Here is a 21,376-nt window from a genome sequence, read left to right on the forward strand (position 1 = left end):
GCCAAAGAAAAGAGAACATTCCTCCAATCGAATACAATCGTTCAACTTCATTGTTTATGTACACAATTTCAGATAATGTTACTGTTACACAACTTTAACTAATCATAACATCGGAAATGCTTGTAATGATTTATCAGATTAACAAACGGAAGAGAAGTGAATTATCCAGCAGGTTTGGGGAGATTTCCAATTAAATATTTGTGGATTTATTTAATATAATAGGCAGTGCCCCTTTCAGAGAGATGCGCAGTGAAATAATTTCTAGGAACGCGCGAAGCTAGTGGCCGATTTAGCTTTTAGTATCAGAAGAATCAAAATTCATAATGTTCTTGTTTTATACTCCGACACGACCACTAGATCAGTGGAGTTTACAATAAATCAATCAATACAAATGTTAATCGTATTTAGCAGTTACAGGCTTGAACCACGTTTCACTCAGAGAACGTGTGCTACTGCACTTGCGCTCCTGACAACTCGGCAACGTCAGGCCTTAATGACAAGAATCAAATATGAATCTGTGAAATCATTATTTGTAAAAAAAAAAAAAAAAAAAAAAAGGTTATGTTATTATTTTTCACACATTCAACAGGAACACCGCCATTGACTCACTCTCAAAAATGTTCATATAGAAATAAAAGAACATTCTGAATCTAGAGATTAGCTAACTTATATGAATCACGAGTCCTTGGCGCGTACCCTTTTGGGCATAGTAACAAAATTATATTAAGTGTTCTGAGCGCTGTAGACAGTTTGCAGGACAGCTCATGGGATTTTGCCAATGATATACACGAGTTTTGGCGAGCGGGAATAAGGAGGTGATTATCCCGTGTATAATGCAATGATTAGGCCATCTTAGTACTGTATACAGGTCTGGACGCCTCACTTCAGAAAGGCTGTGGATCTGTTGGAACCGGTGCAGAGAAGGGTAACGAGATTAGTGAGGGGGAACAAAAGGATACCAAGAAAAGAGTCAGTTGCAACGTGCTTTCAAGCCAGCGGGTAGTTGACTGACAAACAAACAAACAAACTTTCATCTTGTGCTGTGGAAGTGGGTAGTTTGAACAAATTTAGAGGAACTAGACAAAATTATTAGGAGTCGGATAGGTGATGTGGGATTTTTTTCCCCTGCTGATACTGTATAAGCTTGCTTTCTTGCATCATTTGCCACTACTAATACAAAATATACACGTGCCCGAACTTTCACTCATCGAGATTACACGGTACAATCTATTAAAGGGGAAGGAGGACTTTAAGGCAGCAAAAGTTGCTATGTTACATACTAAATGAAATCGAACAGTGAGCATACTTTTTATGTTCACACATTTTGTCTTAACAGGCTTCTTGAGTATAATTTCCATTATTTTATTTATTATTTTTTTTTCATTTTTAATCAATTATGGAATATTGCATTACCAGGGTACCTGCCCGCCCACTGATGATGAAGCCCAATAGCTTCGAAACGATCGTCTGGGTGGTGGTATCCTCTGAAAATAAATAACAGTAGTCTTCTCTACTAGAGAAGCGTTATTTTTTTGAAGTACTGTAGTCAATACCAGCTATCTCGTTGTGAAGGCACCAACAATATTGGATAGAATTAAAAAGATGTCTTTTACACTACATAGTAGTTCAAATTTATGGGTAAACTATGGTGTATTTACACCGATATTATATAGTTAAATACCAAAACCCATAAGAATTATGCCTTGTGCATTTCATTTTCAAATTATTAATCAATAAACGGCAGTTAATTAATAAAACTGTGTAGCAGCAATTTTCTTTCATTAATAACAGTATCTTTTGACAGAAAGATATGTTCTTTACAGGTGCCCGTGTCCTTCCAATTTCAATCTTTTGAGCAACGATAAGTGCTTAATTTTATAAAAATTCAAAATCTTTTGGAGAGTCTTTATACTTAAACATCAATTTCATATTCTTGATTTCCGTGTAAAGTCGGCCTGTTAAGCATAGATAGCAAGCGCAGAATACCAAGAATCAAACAGCACTAAGTTCATCGTTTTACTATTTCCCACTCGACCTTACTACAAGCGCAATACAATCGGTAGTCACTGCTGGGAATTCAGTCTTCTATGACGTATCGATGCTTTTCTAAGCACTTAAAAACTCGGTGCCCACTGGAGTGATAAGTTAGAGTTTATCGCTCGAGTTCCTTTCCTGAAATATTCTTACAAACTTCAAAACAGCTGGCTTCCTTCATTCGATGTGAATGAAGGAAGTAAGCGCTATAATTCACAAATGAAAATTAACGTAAAAATTCATAATAAAAATAATCACATCTAAAAAAAAAAAAAAAAATCAAGATGTTGACGAATTCTCATTTCTCGGATAGTTACTAGCCGAAGTAACAGATGCTGCCCCGAGATTTTCAAAATTGAGTATAATGCCTTTATTGCACAGAGATATATAGATTTGAATAATTTCTAAATTATTTTCAAGTTAAAAAATGCAATTTAAAGATGCAACTACCATCAAGGGCAAAGGCATCAATGGCTCTTGCTTTCTTAAAGGTGATTATTATTTATTATTATCTTTATTTTCTCCTAAGAGACACCCGCTTACGGCTATTAACCAGGGGGTTTGTAGTGGTCTCAGATAATTTTTAAAATCTATTCAGAGGGACTAACTGATGATAACAGCAAATTCTAAATGAGAAGTTCGAGGAAATAATCACAGCAGCTACTAAATTTTTATGCCAATTGAGAGGTACTGTTCAAGGTTTACACCTAAACAGATGTCAGATGAACTAATGAGACCAGTGGCAGAGAAGAGAAGAAAATTGCATGGGATGCTTATAAACTATCAGGAGATACACAAACCAACAGTAGATGCAAATTAGTTTTCAATTAAGTCACAAAGTAGGTAAAGCATGCTAAGGCACATTACGAGATGCCGCCTTTGCAAAGATTTTTTTGCTTATGTAAACACTGAATCACATTTGTCCGCTATACATGAATATTATAACTGCTGATGATCCTGCTCAGATTACTGACAAACTGAATAGACAATCTACGTCTAGGTTCACATATGATTATTTTTTTTTTTTTAGGGATGAGGTTGGAGATGCCAGAAGTATATAAATGCATAACTGGGAGCCGAATGATTTTATGATAATTGAGAGGAAAGTGGGAGAGAAATTACTGAAGCTAAACATATAAGATACCTGGGACGGATGGAATCTACCAATTATATTAAGAGAGCTAGCAAAGGAGATAAGAAAATCCTTAGCCATAATTATGAGAGCATTGTTGGATTCAGGGAAGGTCAACGTGGACGCACATTCAACAAGGATCAAAGGGTTACATGAGTAATTACAGACCTGTTAGTTTAACTTCTGTTCCAAGGAAAATAATGGAGTCACTGGTTAAAAAAGTAATGCGGGACCATCTAGACAGGAATGCAGTTATACTTCAGTCATAGCATGGGTTTGTTAGGGGGAGACCTTGTCGGTCCAATTTGATTGGCTACTATGATGCAGTGACAAAGGAATTGGATGCAAAAAATAATTTTGACATCAAACTTAGATTTCATCAAAGCTTCTGATATTGTTCCGCATGAAAGAATCTTCTACAAAATGGAGCAGGGTGGCATTAGGGGCAAGTTACTGCTGTGGATAAAGGATGGTTGAGTGGCAGAGTGGTTATTAAAAATATGATGAGAACTAGATAGTAACGTTCAATGAGAAGGATGGGATTGTTTTACTGGATAAAGTTTTCCAAACAGTTTTAGTATTCCAAAATGATTACTCTCAGTTCCTTTTTAATGTTCGATGTGGAATTTCGCAGAAGCACGAGTTGGAAAACCTATATCGCATAAGTAAACTGTTGCGAAAGGAATCAATACTTTAGTACCTGCTTGTTTACTTAAAGATGAATAGCTCTGTTGTATAATTCAACCAGAACTGGGACAAATACTGACTTTTAAACTTGATTCTCGAAGAACTGTGGAGGGATTCAGTTTTTCCTGGTGATTCACATGCAGTAAATCAATTAAGAATTAAATGGAACTTTAATTCAGTTGAAATGAACTAAACTATCAAAAAAAGTTTTTTGAAAATACATCTTCAGTGACAAGTCGAATTTCGTTGTCCTGCTAAAAGGATGCCACAGGAAACATGTTATCGATTTCCTTGTTATTCAACCTCCTAGCCACAGGTAAAGTTTACTGACGATCGCATTAACTCTGTCATTAACAGAACATATGTTTCTCCATCTTTATGGCATAATTCAGAATGTTTCGATTTTCACAAAAATATTACTTAACAGATTTTTAAACAAATTTATGTGACATTAAGTTTGGTTACTTAAGTAAACTTTGAGGAAATTAACGTCAACGTAAGAGTCTGCGTGGTAATGATTTTCTTCATTTTTGAGAACTTCATATATAAACTGATAATTTCATTTCATTTCTTAAAGACAACTTCATTTCTGAGTTTTAAAGCACACGCTTTAACTTTTCCTTTGGATGAAAATCTCATTTTGATGTAAAAAAAAAATAAAATAAAATAAAATAAATAAAAGTAAGGTGTGCAGCCATTATCAACCCACTGTAGGATGGAAGCCTCCTGAACAATTCATGTTGAGGGAAATGGGCCATAATCTGCCACGCTGCTCCAGTGCGGGTTGGCAGATCGACCGTATTTAGCAATCAGAGGCTTGAACTCCGGTCTACTCAAGGAGCGGGTGCTACTGCACTCCCGCTCCTAACCACTCGGCTACACATCATTTTGGTACAGAACAGCAAACCCACACGTTCTGATACATTTTCTTCACCGCTGTGAAGAAATAAGTGCAGTGAAAAATAACGTCATACGTGTTTTTTTTTTTTTTTTTGATCCCCCCCCCCCTTGCTTATATTATCATAAGAGCATGCTCGCATCAAGGAAAATTTTTTTCTGTTCATCCTGCAAGTAAGATGATATTTCAACACAATTCAGCCGATCCAACTCGATCGGCTAAATGTTTGTCTACGTCGTGGTTACAATTCCTGTTGTTATGAAGAAACTGTAAGCAAAAGCAACCTCATGTGCCATGCCCTTTACAAGATTCGCATCGTAGAGAGTGCAAAGGTTGGCACCTTATACCACGCAGCCAGGATTTCCTCATCACCATTTATCAGCCTATCGAGTACGCTAGGCATCGATAGTAGGGTGTCATTCAGGGCCGCTGCGTGCAGGTTGTGCATCGTACAAAGCCTGATCAAGGAAGGGTGGGGGGCTTCCGAGTTTAATAGTTTACCAAATTTTAAAAATTAAAATAAAAACTAAACAGCCTATTCTTGTTTGTTTGTACTTTACTATAAACATTACTAAAAAATTATCAGCTCATTATATTATCATTTAAAATTTGTTTTCATCTGTAAATTATAAGAAACAGAAGGATAAACATTATGATTAAAGACATTTCTTTTGTTAAGTGTTAAAACCTAATTGTAGCTTTTTTAATTCCAGACTGTTTTGTTATGTGTTCAGTGATCATTACGAGATCTATTAAAATAACCGTGTTCAATTATTTATTTATTTATTTATTATTTTCTTTTGTGTGGGGATGCCGATAAAACTGCACACAAGGTGCCTCCGTAGGCACGCGTTCCTGGACTGTCATCTGTCTTTCACTATGGGTCCTAGAGAACTCTTCACACTCTGACTTTACTCAATGAGAATTTACACTGTCACATAAGGAGGTTCTTTCTTAGTTATAGCTTCTGGTCATGTGCATAGCTTTTATGCATGCTATCCTTCTTATTCAATAATAGTGCCAATAGATGGCGCCACTATTTAGACTATTAATTGTATTGCTTTGCAACGCTTTATTGGTTGATGGCGTTGTCGAAACGGCTAAGGTATATTCCAAAATTTAAGCTAATCTTTCTTCCAAGGCAATAACCGTATTTATATTATTCGTTTAATTTTTTTTTGCGAATAACGCAGAAGGCAACAATAAACACGAACAATATAAGAGCATCAACGAAACTTCTGCGCTAAGATATTTAGAATCTTTTCACAGAGGTGTGTGTGCGCGCGCGCAGTGGCTCTATAGAGACTATTATTATTAGATATATGGTGCAAAGAAGCCTGAGGCTTATGCTGCACCAGCCAAAAAAAAAAATTCCCGAGTTACCCAGAGAGAGAGAGAGAGAGAGAGAGAGAGAGAGAGAGAGAGAGAGAGAAGGGAATCACCAAGAAAGAGAAGAATGATGATATTCAGCTCGGGACCCAGGGTGTGCCAAGCCCATACTCACCAGATGTGAGCCCCTGGGGTTCGACGCTGTAGGGATTAGTGGAAGCAGGAGTGAAACAAGAATCAACAGACTATGGGCCAAGAAAGGGTATCCAATTGTGGAGTCAGAACTGCTATGGCTCTGAGATGAAATCACTATCTGAGCATCCCATTCAAGGAAATAAAGATAAACAAAAAATTGTATATACAATATATAAAAAAGTGCATATATTTTTTTATTCATTTTTATGGCTCTTTGGTTCATTAATTACAGTACTGAGTTATTTTTCACTGCAAATGTATAGTATTTTAGCCAGGGCCTATTTAAGGGGGAATGGATTAAGGAGAAGGCGGCCTGGTTTTCCCAGCTACAATTGGAGGTCTCAAAATTTATCTATTATATAAACGCCTTTCTTGAATAAGTGTTTCTTCATGATACTAGCCTCGAATATTATTAGTTAAACCAGTAGCATTACGGATAAAAAATAATTTAACGTTTGTTTTCATTACTTCAGGTACACTCAATAACATCTACATGGAAACGTGTTCCCCCCACCCCTTAACTATTCCTCGATTCTTTTGACAAAAAAAAAAAAAAAAACCGGAAAGAAATGATATAAATGAGAGATGTAAATTAAAAAAAAAAAAAAAAAAAAAAAAACACGTAACTGGGAAAGAAATTTACTGATTAATAAAGTAATCAGTGAACGTTAAACTTGAACTTTATTTTTAATCATTATACTTAATCTCCAGATCATAAATAAGACAAGTCAGTCACAGAATCCCCCATCATCGTCATCAGCCATTTTCAATCCACTGCAGGATGAAAGCCACTCCAGCAACTTTCCAGTTCCTTCTGTTTTGTGCAATGGCAATCCATTTACTACCCACAAACTCATGAATTTCATCTGTCCATCTCCGTCACTGTCTCCAAAGTTTTCTTCTTGGGTACCATTCTGTTATATTCTTAGCCCATCTTCTCATCATGTATTCGATGCTATGTGTCCTGCCCAAGACAATTTTAGTTCTTTAGTTTTGATAAGAATGTCCTTTACTTGAGTTTGCTGCCTAATCCGCGTGTTTCTATTCTTATCTAACAGTCTGATTCCCAATATAATTCGTTCCATTCTTCGCTGTGTAGTTCTCAGCTTCTCTTCCATTCTTTTGGTGAGTGCCCAAGTTTCACTTCCATAAGTCATGGTGGGGAGTATACATTGGTTCATTATTTTACGTTTCAGACAAACTGGGACATTGCTCTTCAGTATGTGACTATATTTCCTTAATGCTATCCATCCAAAATTTATTCTTCTCTTGACTTCCAGCCATTTATCATTATTACAGCTAATAACTTGTCCCAGATAAGTATATGACTCCTTTTCAATTACTGCTCCTTCAATCATTATTTCCCTTTCTGTGACATACTTGTTCACCGTTATTTTTGTTTTAGCCATATTTATCTTTAGTCCAAAATCCTCACTAACTCAGAATAACCGACTACGATTTTCCTCTAATTCTTTAGATTGTGCCTTATGACTACAATGTCATCTGCAAATCGTAAATAGTTTAGGTACTCTCCATTCAGATTGACTCCTTTCTGCGACCAGTCTAATCTTCTGAAAGCTTCCTCAAGGAAAGCAGTAAACAACTTTGGAGATACTGTGTCTCCTTGTCGAACTCCTTTCTCAATTTTAAATTTGCTACTGTCTTTGTCTAGTCTAATAAAGGAGGTAGCACTCTCATATATTTTCTTCAAAATCATAATATATGGGGTATCAATGCCTTGTCTTTCCAGTGCCCGAAACATTGCCTTATGCTGTACGGAGTCAAATGCCTTTTCGTAATCCACAAATGCCAGGCATAATGGTGTTTTATATTAATTTGCTTTCTCCATTAGCTGTGATATTACGTGAAGGTGATCCGTAGTTGAGAATCCTGTCCTAAAGCCAGCTTGCTCTTTCGGTTGATTCTCATCAAGTATTCTTTCTAATCTGTTAGTAATGACCCTTGTGAACAACTTGTAGATATGGGATAACAAACTAATTGGTCTATAATTTCCAATTTCGGATTTATCTCCTTTCTTATGCAGCAAAACTATGATTGCATTATTCCACTCCTTAGGCGTCACACCTTTTCGAATGTATTTTGAGAAGAGTCTTGCTAATTTTAACAACTCTACAGTAACTTCATCTTCTCCCGAGGCTTTCTGGTTCTTCATTTTCCTCAACGCATGTTCTATCTCATCAGGAAGGATATCGGGTATGTCGTATGAGGCGCCTCCGTAGCCAGGTGGGAAGGAGCAGCAGTGCGTGTAGCAGAAGCGTAGATCTAATCAAGAAGCGTAGCACACGCTTCTTGATTAGACCGGGGTTCGAGCCCATCACCACCACCAAATACGGAGGATGCGGAAAGGTCAGGGAATGACCACCGTATATCCCGGAGCAATATGGTTGCTAATGCTCCTAAAAACCAATTAACAAACAAACATGTCATATGTGTTACTAATTTGCGATCCATCTGCTCCACTGCTGGCATCATTCCCTCGCTCCTTGTATAATTCTCTATAGCAGTCTTCTGCTATTTGAATTATGCCTTCTCTGTTATTTATATGTACACCATCGCTATTCTTCAGTTTCAGTATGATTTGTCTTTCTGTATTTCTGCTTATTTAAGTCCTTTGTTTTCCCTTAATGCTTCTACTATTCTTGTGTTAAATCTTCTTATGTCCTCTCTGAGTCTCTTTCTAATGGGTTTGCATAACTCAATATACTCAAATTTTATCCCTGTCACTGTTTATCTTGCTCTTCATTTGTCGTCTTCGGTTCATCATGACAAGTGTTTCTTGACTAATTTTTTTCTTCTTTGGATTTATCACTTTCAGAAAGTTGTAATATTCCTCGTCGATATCTTGGTCCTGAGCAGTCTGCAGACGTTCAAACTTGTTCTAACGTTCCAGTACATACTGCTTTTTCTCCTCTTTTGTTATCTCAAAGACCGTATTATTTATTCGAGTCAGTTTTTTTCCTTTCTTTTCTTACATCAAGTGTGCATCTTACCATTCTGTGATCACTTCCAACATTTACCTTGTTCAGGACAGTAACATCATTCACAATATATCTTCTGTTAGTGAAGTGAGGATGAAAGCAAAATGACTGACTTTGAATATATGTTGTAGGAGAGTATACTATACTAAATGTGTAATTATAGTATACTAAACATTTTCCAATATCTCCAAATAACAATTGATTTTTCAAAAATATTTATTACTAAATTAAATCAACACAAGGCAGTACTTTATATCTTGTCAAGAGGTGCATCGGGTTAAGTTACATCACAATTTACAATATATTTCGGAAACCTAAGGGAACTCAAAAGTGTGCTCAGTCCTGTGCCGCGAGGGTGTTTAAATGGGCCTTGAATTTAGCTACATTATGGATCAAATAGGCAGGCTGCTCTAAATAGACTTTTCTTTTCCGGGCTACTCTAACCACTATTTATAGTGTTTCTCTATACGAAAATGAGTTCCGAACAACCTATTTAATGAAAGCTTTCGAGACAGAACTCATTCGTAATTTGTAACATGTCAAATGTATTGATATAGCAAAGGGCAGCGCAGAATTCTCCTTGCCTGGATTGAATGTTCCCTTTGTTGGGATTTGGAGCCCCTTTTCAGGCCAGGGCCCGGACGCATCACCTCCCCACGGACAGGACCTGATAAAAGTAGTTTCTCATAATTTTATAGCGGATTACTTAGAACGCTAGTAGTTAAATTTCCTAGGAGACTTGGCATAAATTTCTTTGAAGGAAAGAAGACACTGAGAATGAGCACAGGCAGTGGCGGACTGGTCAGGGTGTCAGCTTGCCCTATGGCAAGTGAGACCCCTTGCAATAACATTAGACAATATGTTAATGACCTTTTAGTAGCTTGAAAATATAATAGTTGTGGGTGGACCCCCTTTGTCTCCTGGCAACCAATATTTTTAGACCCAGTCCGCCAGTGAGCACAGGAACAGCAGTGAGTATAAGTTGATTTGGGGGTTGTACAACTCCTAATAATGATTTATCAAGAGCTGTGAAACATTCCCACTAACCTCATTGAGGTAAAATAATATAATAAAAACAATTAACTTCGGCACAACAGCTTTTTCTATTTCTCATTTCCGCGCTTTTGGTCTGCTTCGCAACCATCTGCTAAATACATCAAACCTCTCCTCCAAGATACTTCCCTTGCTGTCTCGCTCTAGTTCCGACACAAGGAGGGGGGGGGGATTTCCCCGAGTGGGCTGGTTCTCGTTCCTGAGAATAAAAAATTCGAGTTTCCAGGAGAGGGGGGGGGCACTCATCCAAAACAAATTAAGTACATCAATTTTTGTTTATATTCTGTACGGCATGGCCAGAACAGTTTACAACATTTTAACTGCTTTATTCAGCCCATACAGGGCGTTTATAAATTACACCAACAGGGGTAGTTCTACGTACTAAACAAATTAAAAAGTTCCATCCAATTCTGAACGGTTACGGAGCAATGGCTGTTTCAATTTTTAAAAATTATGAAATTTTCAATAGTAAAAAAAGAATAAAAATAAAAGTAAACATATAATAACAACAAGATATACTTAGCATGAATAAATATTTTGCTATTTACGTGTCCGCTTATCATTTTTATTATTATTCCATAGTATTATTTTTTTACCATTCAAAGCTCAATAGCCATTTAAATATTCAAACAGCCATAAGAGTTCAGAATCGGGCGGTGTTTATATGAAATTTTTTAAAATTGTTTTGGCGTATAATTCCACTTGTAATTTTGCTGGTGTCATTTAGAAACACACGATGGACCCTGCACTTTTTCGTGGCGGTGTAGGACTCGACTTTGCAATGTGTGTACCAAAGACCATAGAAAGCCCTTCCCTCGGCCAAAGAGTTCCCAAAAGTTCCTCCCGTGCAGACAAACGTATTTTTCAACTTCAACTGGTGGAGTTGATTTTATATATATACTTGTACAGGAGGCACGAGTATATCGCCAATAAGTGACTGTCTTCTAATTATCTTCCTATTTTTTTTTGGAAGAAAAGGCAGTAACAACCCTTGGCAGAGACAGTGTGGCCATGATGTGAAAAAATATCATTAGCACAAAGCTTTTCTACACGGTGCAGGAGGGATTGAAGCGAGGGTAACAGAGGCGTTTTCTACATAGTGGAAGAAAGCAGCGACACTATCTACTATGTCACCCGCAAGAGTTAAGTCGCTCGGATTGCTTAGCATTTGTCCCAAGGCAACTAAGGCCACAAGACGCCAGCGCATTGTAAATTACTTGCATTCTGTGGTCAGTTAATTAATTTGCAGGATTACAAAAAAAAAAACCTAACCCGTGCCTGAGACCGATTAAGCTGGTTATAATGTGAAGAACAGCCCATTCAAGAAGAGGAATTCGACCATTTCGGAGTGCTGAACCGCAAATCAATGCACACTATGATAGATGGTTATCGCAAGTGTTCTAATGTGTTCTGTAGGAGAAACTTTTAAATTCCAGTTCGAAAAAACACTTTCGATGGAAAAGTGTTTTCAAAGTAACTGCTGTTGAAAAAGCATGTAGTAAAAATGAGTACTTGTGTGATAACGGATAGAGTGAATCATTCATAGAGGGGGTTACTGATTTAGCAAGCGTCTTCTTCTCAACAAAGTTGGACTTAATTTCGGAACAATGGTCTCTGATAGGGGAAATATAAGATTAATTGCTATAAATTAAATTTGACATTTATGTGTAGAAGGGATAGAAATTAAACTTACTGAAGTAGAAAAATCTGGTCTTGTCTAGGGTATTTCGCCACTCGAGATAGGCAAGAAGAGGCAGCATTTGGTACATCATTCTAACACAACATATTTACAATGAGCGAAAGTAAAAGCCTAATTACAGCTACCATTGGGTTAGAATGGGGAGGGGGGGGAGAATGAACAGAGTCCTGTATGACAATAATTACCAACAAGATGCGATCTAAGCAGATTTTTTATATACAATAAAGATAAAAAAAAAATCAACTTTTAAGAAATATTTTAATTATATACACGAAAAAATTCCTGGAGTCTAAAATAGTTTAATGGAAATTCCCCATTTTTTTTACCATATTAGATGCTTAAAATATACCTAAAATTATGTGCAATACGTTTTTAAAATAAAATATATTAACGATAAAAACAATAACAATAAATTTAAGTAATTTTAATTTTGTAAACAGCTAATATTGTGAGATTTAAAAAATCCAATTAAATTAAAATACAGACAACGGAACCCACATCCGTTCTTACAATAGTCTTTTAGCGAGTTCAAATCGTAATGCAATCATAATAACTAGGGTAGGGACTGCTCATTCAGTGTACTAAAATCAATCTGAACTCGAAAGAGAATGCGTATTCAGCCAAAAATTACCGTCTCCATAACACTCCCTAGATTTTGATGAATTCTAAAATACCTACACTCTTATTCTAACCTTAAGGAGATACTAAATATCAAAATCAGCCTTTCCTCATTAGTAGTAATAATCCTTAACTTGAACTAATGAGAGAACAATTACACCACCGCAGGAAGTCACTCAGATCTTATTCCACCACAGCAGGAAGTCGGTTCAATAACACGCATATTATCGTGCATAATTTTGTTATCTGTCACAAGGTACTCAACACAGAACAGTAACTGCCACAAAAAATAAGTTTTCAGCATAACACGTATGCTAGCAGAGAGAGAGAGAGAGAGAGAGAAAAAGATATAGACTATAATTAGCAGGACGCTATGATGAGCAACCACGCTGTGTGCACCGGATGTTTGATCAGGAAACGATTTCTCTTATAGACCGTACGCACACTGACATCTTAATTGTAGAGCTATCTTATCACTGAAGAGAACTGCTGAATGATAAGATTCTGATCAAAGCACTGCCGTAACTTCGGGTACTAATTGAAAGGGGAGGAGAGAGAATAAAAGCAAGAGCACTATCATTTTGGTCATCTAATTAATACATTTTCCTCCAACTCCGCGAAAGAGAGGAAGGCCCTTAAACAATGAAAATAAAACAATTATCCCCTTAGACATATGCGACACAAACATAATGAAGCCGTTCATAAATTTAATAACATGCCATTATTTGTCATACAGTTTGGTTTAAGTAAGATAACAAATGTTAACTATATCGTATTCAAGTCGGACTGTGATTAATTTAAAGTAAGCACCGTGAAATTTACGGCCATGGCGCGTAAGTACATAGCATTGTCTATAAATATGAGTATTCTAGACTGGTCAGAAAGCATTATGTAGGGGGAAAAAATACTAGTTTGCCGAAGAACTCTTAGGCTTAAGACCAGTTAGCTGCTAATTTCAAATTAGCATGTTAGCAAATTAGCTAATGAAAAAGTTAACTAAAAAATTATGGCTATAAAAATATCAGGTTTACTTTCCTATTGGCTACTCTAATACACAGTACACTTATAAATGAAATTTACTTATGGGTAAAAACATATACGCGTACGATCAAAAAGTTCTGGGACAGAACTAATATTTGGAAAACGATGACGCTTACGGGCTACTCGAATAGATCACCTTCCAAAGAAGTCTCCTTGACACAGTGTACACCAATTCCAACGCTTCTGCAACTTCTGGACGCTTTCCTGATAGGTTTCTTTTGGAATTGCTAATAGTTCTTCCTGTTCATCATGACAACGTCCCTGCATACTTGGCACCTTCCATTCACGAATTATTTGCGAAACACTCAATCACTGTGGTCCCCCATCTGTTATACTCACGGAATTAACTTCCTACGATTTATTTATTTATTTATGATTCCCCCCCCCCCAAGCTGAAAGTACAGATTTGCAACGACTGAGTAAATTATCGTGATTGCAAGCGCCAATTCCTGAAATCCACTTTTCCGGGTGTTTTTTCTCTTAACAACATCACGCAATCGCAGTAGAACTGTTCTGTCCTGGTTCACTGCCTGACCATGCGGGACATATTCAAAAAACAATGTGCTACGTGTCAAAAAATGCGATATGCATAATCTTCAACATTTGATTGATATGGCTTGATTTTTGGGGTCCTGGAGAAGAAGTCTTCCATTAACAGGATTGGATCTTTGTTTCTAGATCAATCATTGCCATACACCCATGATTCGTCACTAATAATGACCGAAGAAACAAAGTATGTCAGCAGCTGTATGGTGCCGAAGATCCTGACATGAGAGAATTCGCCGCTCTGTGTGACCATCAGTGAAGGAGGCGAGCCACAAATTTGGTTGAAACGCTTCGCATTCCCAAATCTCGTGTTCAAGTTGTCTGACATGTCCCATAAGAAATATCAATTATATTAGCAACTTCGAAGATAGTTAAATGTCCATCACTTCTGATAAGATCACGAAAGCAAGGAATTGAATCGTTGCTTTTAAAAGTTGAAAGGCGGTTAGAGTGAGTACAAGCGGCCTATTTAAACTTTGCGACTCACTGGAAAGTCTTCGAACGGCACATACAGTGCTAGGGAAAATTTTCTGAATCCATTTAATATGAAGAACAGAACATCACTGCGTGACGTTTCATTCTTCAATCCCTCCCTGCATATTCGGCAGGCGCCTCCGTAGCCAGGTGGGCAGGAGCAACAGTGCATAGCACACGCTTCTTGATTAGACTGGGGTTCAAGCCCATGACCACCAAATACGGAGGATGCGGAAAGGTTAGGGAATGACCACCGCATATCCACGGAGCAAAATGGCCTTAGTTGCTAATGCTCCTAAAAAAAAAAAAAAAACCACACACACACACACACACGCATATTCGGCATTGTAGCAAGTAGTCGCAACTCGCTATGCCAGCAACGATATTCCTACGAACACCTTTGTATCTTTAAATTCCTACGTAATTTTATTCCTCATATATTTATATATATTTCGAGCTGTAAAAAAAAAAGTCTTTCATCTCCTATGGGCATATTGGTATAAAACGCCAGCGCATACTCTTATTTTGAAATGTATTTTATTTTAATATACGCAGACATATGAAGAAAGTAAAGTGTAAAGTGTGTTCGTGTCAAACGGCACCAGCAGGGGTTTCCCCCATCTCCGCGTGGTTTTCATTGTGGGTGTAACAGATTATTATTATTATTATTATTATTATCTGTTTATTTCTCTTCCGAGACACCCATAGACAGCACCTGGCTAGAGGGTGTGGTTACATTATAGTATTTACAAGCATGTTTACATGAACTTATTTACAAAATTTGGAGATGTAAAAACACAGAATATGTGGTTAATGAATTAATTGTTAAGTTGGTTTTATTAATTGCAAATGGTTGTTAAATGCTAAATATTATTATATAAATTATTAAATTAGTCTTATTATATTTATACTTGCCGATACACATTACCAAAGATTTCTGTCCTATACATTTTGTCTGTACATAGTTTCTCTGCATCTATATTTAAATTATTAAAATAATTCACAGTATTTGCTGGGAAAAATCTCCCCAGAGAGTCCAATTGAGTCAGTTGGCACTTGAGACTTGGTTCTTCCCTGTTTATTCTCGGTCGTATCATCCGGGGGCGAGTGATCACGTTTCCCACTTTCGGCGCATCTATTCTCTCCGTTAGTAGCTTTGCCAGAGTTAAGATGTTTCTAGTTGTGATGATATACTTCCAGGGTGTGATGTCCAGATTGGCAGACAAGACCGCTCTTGAGATGGTAAACGGTTTCCCGGCAATCTTGTTTAGCCATCTCAGGAGCCAGTATTCTACTCCTAAGAAGGCCTTGATGTTGCTCTCAGGGGCTGATGACCAGATAGTCGATGCGTACAACGGAATCGGTGTAACGCATTTAAGGATGTATTGAATTATAAGATGAGGGCTTCGGAGACCGGTGAGTTCTTGTCTAGTGCTCCACAGTGCTGCGTATGTCTTTTTCCTAATGTGTTCGAAGTGAGGTATGAAGTTTAATCCTTCATCCCACTTGAGGCCAAGGTCAACATGTGCGGGGGAATTTTGGATTCTGGTATTGTTCACAAAAATCGTAATTTCATTTTTCTTCTTTTTGTTGGTGAAGGTCATTTGGGCAGTTTTCTTTTCATTAAGTTTCAGGCCAATGTAGTGCAGATATTCTTCTAGCTTCTTGATTGCCTTGTTTGCTTCCTCTGATAGATGGGGTGCAGTTTCTTGTTCTTTAGATGTTACAAAAAATTTCAAATCGTCAGCATATGTAATAAATTGTTCACAGTTTTGAGCTAAAAATGGGGCTAGTGCTATTGCAAAGAAAGTGGCGGACAATACGCCCCCTTGAGGTACACCCCTGGAGATACAGTAAGATGCTGTTTGTTTCCCGTTTATTGCGATAATTTGTCTTTCTTGAAGGGTGTTAGTGAGAATGCTTAAAGTGCTTCCTGAAATGAGTTAAGATCACTGTTAAGACCAGAGATTTAACACACTCAGCCCCGTGGAGGCAGACCAGGTACATCAGTATTAAAGTTAATTACTCTGGCGGGCCCTGCCACCTAATTTCCTGAGATTTCAGTGGCTAGGGCCTAAAAAAAAAAAAAATAATAATAACGCGATTTTAAGGGGTGGTTCGCTAATGAGGTTAAATTTCGGAATTGATGCGCGATTTGGCTGTTATAATTTGGAAGTTTAAGTTTTTGTCGTGTTAGGCGTACACTGTGATGTATAGAGAGATTTTTTTTTTTTTTTTTTTTTTAAAGGAGCATTAGCAACTAAGGCCATATTGCTCCGGGATATGCGGTGGTCATTCCCTGACCTTTCCACATCCTCCATATTTGGTGGTGACAGGCTCGAACCCCGGTCTAATCAAGAAGCGTGTGCTACGCACTGCTGCTCCTTCCCACCTGGCTACGGAGGCGCCAATGTATAGTGTATAGTGTAGAGTGTAGAGAGAGTGAGAGAGAGAGAGAGAGGGGGGGGGGGGGGGAAAGACTGAAGGGAAAAGACAGAAGTATGGGACCAATAGGGAAGACGATCCCAGATTTCAATGCGACATGCCCATGCCGCACCAGGAGAAGTAAACGGGGGGACGGCGAGGAGGGGACGGTTCGTCCTCTTCCTCCGCCAGGATAGGGTGAGAAAGTGGGCCAGACAAGGTGTCCAACCCAAATCGCCAAAAGGCGAGGCAACAGCCTAGCTGTGGTCATAGTTGTGGTTTTTGGTTGGCAATTCAGAATCACTTCAGGTGGGTTACTGCGGTCATGGTTTTTGTATGTTCAGTTCAGTGTCACTTCAGGTAGGTCACAGTTTTGGCTCAGTGTCTCACTAGTCTCGTGTTCGTCTTATGGGGTCAGGAAGAGGACTGATGACTCTGGTCAGTTTGCAGTACTGCTTTGATGTCAATTCAGGTAGTCATATTCGTTGAGAGCATCAGTCCTGGCCTTTTGCACCAAGTCATGAATGGAAAGGTATCTTTTTTGGTAATTTCCTCTGATTGGTTGTAGTCATGCGGTATATCCATGCTGTAGTCTTGAATGTCTCCTCCTTGGTTAGCTTCAATGGAGTTCTTCTACTCAGATGTTTCTGTATTGTTGCGGATAGCGATTTCCGTTCTCCGTCTGTTAAAGATGTCCCGAGCGTAGCGGCTGAACGCAGTGTACTCGCCTTCTGAATCCAGGAGGTGATGCTCGTTGTCTTTTGGTACGAACTTTATACTGGTGATGAATACTGATCTTTGTTCCTCATAGCATTCACATTTGTGTATGATATATTGCCAGGTTTCCATACGGCCACAGGTGCAAGTTGGGTCCTCGGTCAGTCCGAGTGCATTCAGTTTTGCGTTAAAGGGCCCATGGCCCGTCAGGAGGAATGTGGTGTTCAGTCCTGGGTAGAAGCATTTGGGGGACTTTGGATAGGTCTTGTCTACGTATGGTATAAATTTCCGTGTGACTTCACCCTTGGTCGTCTCTTGCCATCTCCTCTGCCAAATTTCTTTCAGGTGTTCCATGATTTTCTGTTTTTCCGTTCGGTGGTTGTTTGTAGGGTCCAGTGTAAAAGTGTCAAACGTGGTCGGTGTTCCTTTTGCCAGGTAGTACATCAACCCACATCTCGGCACCTCCAGGTCCAGAGGGAGAGTTCCCGCCAGGACCTGCAGCGCGCAGGTACTCATCGTGTTACACGCCCTGGTGACGGTGAAGAGTATTTTTCGCTGTATCGTTTCGAGGATTCTTATATTTACTGCGGTTCTTGCTTTGGCGTACCATATTGGGGCTCCATAAGTAATTGCTGGGACGAAAATCGCTTTATAGTAGAGGGATAATGTTCTTTTGTTTAGTCCCCAGTCTCTGCGTGTTATACTCCATAATTAGGTCATATCTCTCCGAGAGACGCATCATCGTGGAAGCACCTTATGGTAGAGTGAATCGTGATGTCCACAGGGGCTGTCCCCAGGGTTCTGTTCTGGGGCCGCTCCTGTGGAATATGGTTTTGGATGGGTTCTTGGCTTTGCACCTCGGTGATGTGCGCTCCCAGGCCTTTGCTGATGATTTGGTCCTCACCATTGCTGCAGATAGCCGGGCCCAGCTAGAGGAAAAGGCCAATCAGGCAATGCTGATATTGCAAAACTGGACCAGAACCCACTGCCTGACGATATCAACAACAAAGACGTCCTCCGTCCTGCTAAAAGGCAAGCTTGATATACGTAGACCGCCACAAATAAAGGTGGGACCTACCACAATAAAATTAGTGACCCAGTTAAAATATTTAGGAGTTATACTGGATGGTAATCTTACCTTTAAACACCATCTAACTTATATCAGAGCCAAAATCAAAAGATACTCTGGATTGGTGGCTAGGATCGTCAGGCGGGACTGGGGGTTAAACCAACGCACCCTGTCATTGTTTTATAAAACAACCTTCCTACCGATCATCACTTACGCCTCAGCAATATGGTTTTCCAAAACGGGAACTGTAGTAAACCGACGCATCCTTGATGCAACGCAAAGAACAATCCTACTGACAGTTACACGTGCTTGTAGGACAACCAGTACCCACGCGCTGCAGGTCTTGGCCGGAGCTCTTCCCCTTGACTTAGAGATCATGCGTAGGGGAATGAACTACCACATAGAGAAAGGAATACCTTGTACATACCATGGCTATACTGTGGACGTTAATGCACCACAAAAAAATGAAAAGACAAGGCTGCAAAAACACCTGATGCAAGTTTGGCAGGAGCGTTGGGCCAACTCAAATAAGGGAAATATCACCAGGAAATTCATTCCGAACATCGACAGGATGTACCCCAGTCCCCCAACTTGGTTTCAACCTGGCTTATACACCACCTATTTATTGACTGGTCACGGGGCCTTTAAAGCCAAGCTGGCAGCGCTGGGGATTGAGGTGGATCCGAGATGTGCCTGTGGGGAGCTTGAGTGCTGGGAGCACATTATGTATGATTGCACCCATTATGAGGACCTCAGGTGCAGACTGATCACTGCAATACACTACCTCCCCAAGAACTTGGAATCACATCTATTGGACTCACTTGAGGAATACAGGGAGCTAAAGGAATATGCCCAAAAACTATTTGGTAGGCGTAAAACACTGATAGCCATCTACAGAAGAAGATAAAAAAAAAAAAAAAAAAGGAGACACAGAACACGCGTGGAGAGGACTCAAGGAGAACCTCGCCCAGGAACCTGCTTACTACTAATCATCTAAAACCAGCGATCGCAAGAATAACCCCATGGAGCTGCGGATCTTCCCATGATGAAGAGAACCACAGCCATAGCTAACAGACCAACAATGGACCTGACCAGTGTTCATAGCTGAGGAAATATATGGCTATCAATGACAGAGAAGACCAACGAAGATAGAGAAACTCCAAGTTGCTGCCTCAACGGAGCCATATTGGCTCTATGCTCTGCACTCTCTTGTGCAGTGCAATTCTTTTACTCCCACTCCCGGCAGGGGAGAGAGGTGACGGCTTGCTGTCGCCTCTCTTCCCAGCCACACCATTTCTTCCCTCTGGTGGGGCATGGGCATGCCTCACTGAAAAATTGGGGGTCACCTACCCTATCGACCCTCTTCTTCCTATTTCACCCCCCAGCCTTCACTCTCCCCTCCCAGCACTTTTTCTTGCACAACGTATAGCCCTACACGTCCAAATTTAAAATACACCAAAAAATTTCGCCCAACCTTTTAGGCACTTTAGAAACAGGCTTTCAGCGTCAAACCCCATATTAGTGCTTTAATGTAAGTGATATAAAATCAACCGCGGTCGTTCCAATTTTATTTTAGGTCCTAGCCACTAAAATCCCAGGAAAGTAAGTGGCAGGACCTGCCAGAGTACAATTGACTCAATGGTAACACCCGGCTAGCCTCCACGTGGCGAGGTATGGGCAACGTCTGGTCCCATTAGGGGCCTGGCGGCCAATAAGCCGGATAAACAATGGGCACAACATATAACACTACTCATGACCCACACACTTCTAAATCTCTGGCTTTGACAGGGTACTGTCACCGATACATAGAACATTCGCGGAGATGGGAGAAATCCCAGGAGCCGCTAGACCCTCAATACCTCATACCTCTCTGCGTGTTACTCTGACTACTAGTGCTGCGTATTTTCTCAGCTTCTCCTTCAGATATAAGAGATGTTGTTCAAAGGACAGGTTGGAATCTAGGATAATGCCTACGTATTTCATCTGTTTTGCTAGTTTGATTGTGCTTCCCCTTACTTTTATCTGGAGCGGCCGTCTGATATTGAGTGTTCCTCTCAGTAGAATTGAGTTCGTTTTGGTTGGGGAAATCTCCAGTGTATGCAAGTTTGCCCAGTCCTGGAGTACTTGCAGTGCATGGTTCGCACGGGCTTCTAACTGTAATCTAGAGCTCGCTGCCACCGTTAAGACACAGAAGTTACCAGGCTCACGACCAAACAACCATATTATGCATCATTCAAAATCACTACAACAGAATCAAACTACAAATTACTCAGCCTTGCATCTTCTTGGCCTGCAGGGGCACTAGTGAAACACTTCTACACTACAAAGCGTACCTCTACCTGGATGCGGTATCCCCAACGTATTAAAACCACAAATAATGAAAGGAAAACCTGACTCAGACCCGCCATTAAGTCGAAGTTTGGGAGGAACATTCCGGTTATACTGAGCAGGACCTTCTTAA

At 39.3% G+C, this 21,376-nt stretch overlaps 1 protein-coding gene across 1 annotated transcript in view; it reads right to left on the minus strand.

Moving 5' to 3' along the window:
• LOC150085580 (uncharacterized) overlaps positions 1 to 21,376 on the minus strand; it is a 433,845-nt gene that overhangs the window by 131,608 nt on the left and 280,861 nt on the right. The window lies entirely within an intron of this gene.

The sequence above is a fragment of the Mastigoproctus giganteus genome, chromosome 5 (genome assembly GCF_048544385.1).
Source record: "Mastigoproctus giganteus isolate SK-2022 chromosome 5, ASM4854438v1, whole genome shotgun sequence".
Taxonomy (NCBI): Eukaryota; Metazoa; Arthropoda; class Arachnida; order Uropygi; family Thelyphonidae; genus Mastigoproctus; species Mastigoproctus giganteus.